Below are 4274 nucleotides of genomic sequence, written 5' to 3'. Positions count from 1 at the left end.
AGACACCAAGCCTCCACTGGATGCAAGTTGCAAGAGGTTTATTGGTTACACAGGCGCCTGTGGACGCATCAGCCTTTGTGGGCTGAGCGCGCCGGGCTAAGTTGGGGAGCAGATTATATAGGGCAAGGTTGGGGTGGCGGGAAGCGAGCTTACAGAAGCAGATGCTTGGTTACAGGGATCTGATTGGTTAACTTAAATCAAGCATTGTCAGGCACTGGGTTTAAGGGAAGGACACAACGGTTTGTTCTGGTGGGCCTTGGCTCAGCACTCTGGAAAGTCCCAGGTACACTCTATTCCTCATTTGTCTTTTCTTTTGACAGACCGGGTGATCACAGACAATAGACATCCTGGTATGTGTTGCCATCCAGCTATGGGAACAATCAAGCCTTCAGCAAGGGGATAGGGGGTGCTTTGGGGACATCAGGTTACTTAAACAAGCCTTTAGCAAGGGGAGAGGGGTCTTTCAATGAACAGTAGCCAATTTATGGAAAGAGCCTAAATGTCCATCAACTGATAAAAGGATAAAGAAGTTGTGGTATATATACATGCAATGGAATATTTCTTAGGCATGAAAAAGAATAAAATTTCATCCATCTGCGTGGATGAAGCTAGAGTATTATGCTAAGTGAAATAAGTCTGTCAGAGAAAGACAAATATTATATGATTTCACTTATACATGGAATTTAAGAAACAAATAAAATGCTAATAGGGGAGAAAAAGAGGCAAGCCAAGAAAGAGTCTTAACTATCAAGAACAAACTGATGGTTACCAGAGGGGAGGTGGGTGGGGGAAATGGGTTGAATATGTGATGTGGATTAAGGAGTGCACTTGTTGTGATGAGCACCAGGTGTCCTGTGTAAGTGTTGAACTACTAAATTGTACACCTGAAACTAATATTGCACTGTATGTTAACTAACTGGAATTTAAATGAAATCTAAAAATTAAAAAATAAAAAATAATAAAAAAGCTGAATGACAAATGTGTATATTCTGTACTATTCCATTTATTTATTCATTTATTAACATACAGTGTTATATTACTTTCAGGTGTACTATATGATGATTCAACAATTCTATAGATTATTCAGTGATCATCATAAATGTACTCTTAATCCCCTTCACCTATCCACCCAGTTTGTTCTCTAAGAGTCTGCTATTTTGTTTCTCTTTCTCTTTGTTCATTTTTTTCTTAAATTTCACATAGGAGTGAAATCATATGGTATTTGTCTTTCTTTGACTTACTTCACTTAGCAATATACCCTGTAGATCCATCAATATTGCTGCAAATGGCAAGATTTCATTCTTTCTTATGACTAAGGCGAGATTTCATTCTTTCATATGACTATGGGAGGAGAAGTGAGTTGGGGGAAATTGGAGGGGATGACAAACCATGAGAGACTGTGAACTCTGAGAAACAAACTGAGGGTTTTGAAAGGGAGGGGTGTAGGGGGTTGGGTAAGCTTGGTGGTGGGTATTAAGGAGGGCACGTATTGCATGGAGCACTGGGTATGGTGCATAAACAATGAATCTTGGAACATTGAAAAAAGTAAAATTAGATTTTTCAAATTTGGGGGAAAAAATAGGGCTTTTAGACTTTTAGACTTTATTATACAAACCTCCCAGAAGACCAGCTGAAGAAGGGCTTAATGGAAGAGATTTTGTGGTGTGGTATTTATTCACAGGAGACCAAAAATTATTTTAAAATAATTATTTTACATGACAACACAAAAACACCACAAAAAAGAAAAAAAGGACTTTGAACCCTCAAAACCTCGAAGTGAGCAAACTGCAAAAGCTACACAGTTGAAAGTACAGGTTACCTATCATATAAAAGGAAGGGTAATATAGAGGGTGGAATAAAGTACCCTGAGGGAGAACCAAGAACCAAGGAAAATTATTCTTGGTCAGGAATGGGACTGAATCCTAATAAAGAAACTTCTAAAATTTTCCCGCTTTCATTTCAGAATTTCTATGTATTCCTTTGTACCTCACATTTTCTCCCTGTTTGAATAGGAATGTCCATGGGGGTTTTCCTTTCATAGTTTCACCCTGTATGTTGAAAAAATGAAATGCACACAACTTCAGACTCAGGGGAACCATACTTGAGGTGATTTACTTAAGAAAGTGCACCTGAGAAAACTCATCTGCTCACAAATCTGATTTAGATGATGAAATCATGGACTTTGAGCTAATGGTGTAATGAGATATAATGAGATAAGGCTTTTGTGGGCCTTGGTAGGAGTTGAGTGTATTTTGCATGTGAGAGGGTTGTAAATAACTTGTGGCCATAGAAAAACCTAGAGGGTTTTTAAATTCAAATAAACTTTACATGACATAAAATTCACCATTTTAAATAATTTAGTGGTTTGAGGCACCTGGGTGGCTCAATCATTAAGCATCTGCCTTCAGCTCAAGTCATGATTCCAGAGTCCTGGGATCCTAGACCTGCACCTGGCTCCCTGCTCAGTAAGGAACCTGCTTCTCCCTCTCCCACTCCCCCTGCTTGTGTTCCCTCTCTCGCTGTGTCTCTCTCTGTCAAATAAATAAATAAAATCTTTTAAAAAATAAAAATAAAAAGATAAAAAATTTAGTGGTTTGTGGTATATTCACTAGTTTTGCAACCATCACCATAATATTGTGTATATTTATCTAACTCTAGAATATTTCAATGGACAACCCCCAAAAGAAAGAATCATACCTAACAGCAGTTAGTCCACATTCATCTTTCCTCTTATATGCTGGGAATTACTAACCACTTTGTATCTCCATGGTTTGTCTATTCTGATTATCTCACATAAATGAAATCATACAACAGGTGGCCTTTTGTATCTGCTTCTTTCATTTAATGTAATGTTTTCGAGGTTTATCCATGTTGCAGCATGTCTCAGTACTTCTTTTTATTGTTGAATGATATTCAACTGTGTGGTTATACGACATTTTATTTATCCACCCAAGAGTTGATGGACGTTTAGGATGTTTTCCTTTTGGGCTATTATGAATAATGCTGCTATAAAACATCATGTATGATTTATACATGTATATGTATAAGGGGAAAGGTGTTATAAGCCCCAAATACAGTAATACTGGCTTTTATATTTACCTATCTAGTTATCTTCCCTGCTGTTCTTCATTTCTTTATGTGGAGTTGAGTTACCATCTAGTATCCTTTCATATCAGCCTAAAGGGCTCCTTTTAGCCCTTGTTTGAAGGGCAGGTCTGGTAGTGAAATAACTTGGTTTTTACAGATCTGAGTATGCCTTACTTTCTCCTTCAATTTTTATTGTGGTAAAATATATGTATTTTTTAATCATTTTATTCATTTGTAAGTGTAAAATTCAGTGGCATTAAATACACTCCACAATGTTCTGTAGAACATAGCATTACCAGTAAATCAATACTGAAAACTTATTCATCATCCCCCAAAAAAACTATCAGTTAAAGTTAAACAAAGACTTGCCCTTCCCCTAACTATAGTCTCTGGTAACCTCTATTCTACTATCAGTCTCTACGAATTTGACTATTCTAGGTATGTCATAAAATTGAAAGGACACAATATTTGTCATCTGTGTCTGGCTTATTTCACTATGCATAATGTTTTCAAGGTTCACCCATGTCATATTTCATATCAAAATTTCATTCCTTTTTATGACCAAATAATATTCTATTCATCTGTTGGTTGACGCTGTGTTGGTTCCATCTTTTGACTATTGTGAATGCAGTTGTTATAACATTGTACAAATATCTGTTTGTGTCGCTGTTTTGAATTCTTTTGGATATATGCCTAGGAGTGGAATTGCTATGTCATATAGCAATTCTACACTGAAACTTTTGAGAAATTGCCAAACGATTTTCCTTGGCAACTGTTCCTTTTTATATTTCCACCAGTAATGAATGCAAAAGGGTTCCAAATTCTCCATATCCTCACCAACACTTGTTTTCTTCTTTTTTTTTTTTTAACTATAGACATCCTGAGGTGTGAAATAGTATCTCACTGTGATGAGCTTATTTGGAATTTGTATATCTTCTTTGGAAAAATGTCTAAGTCATTTGCCCAACTTTGAATTGGGTTCTTTGTCTTTTGTTGTTGAGTTTTAGGTGTTCTTTATATATCCTGGATACTAATCTCTTATCAGATATATGACTTAAAGGTTGTTTTTCTAATTTCTTTATAGTTCCCTTTTATGCACAAAATTTCTTAATTTTCATGAAATCCAATTTATTCTTTCATTTTTTTCTTATATGTTTGGTATCCTATCCATGAAATCACCAGATCCA

The sequence above is a fragment of the Mustela putorius genome, unplaced genomic scaffold (genome assembly GCF_011764305.1).
Source record: "Mustela putorius furo isolate JIRA1106 unplaced genomic scaffold, ASM1176430v1.1 tig00001114_pilon_pilon_pilon, whole genome shotgun sequence".
Taxonomy (NCBI): Eukaryota; Metazoa; Chordata; class Mammalia; order Carnivora; family Mustelidae; genus Mustela; species Mustela putorius.
Note: the sequence above shows the minus strand (reverse complement) of the source record.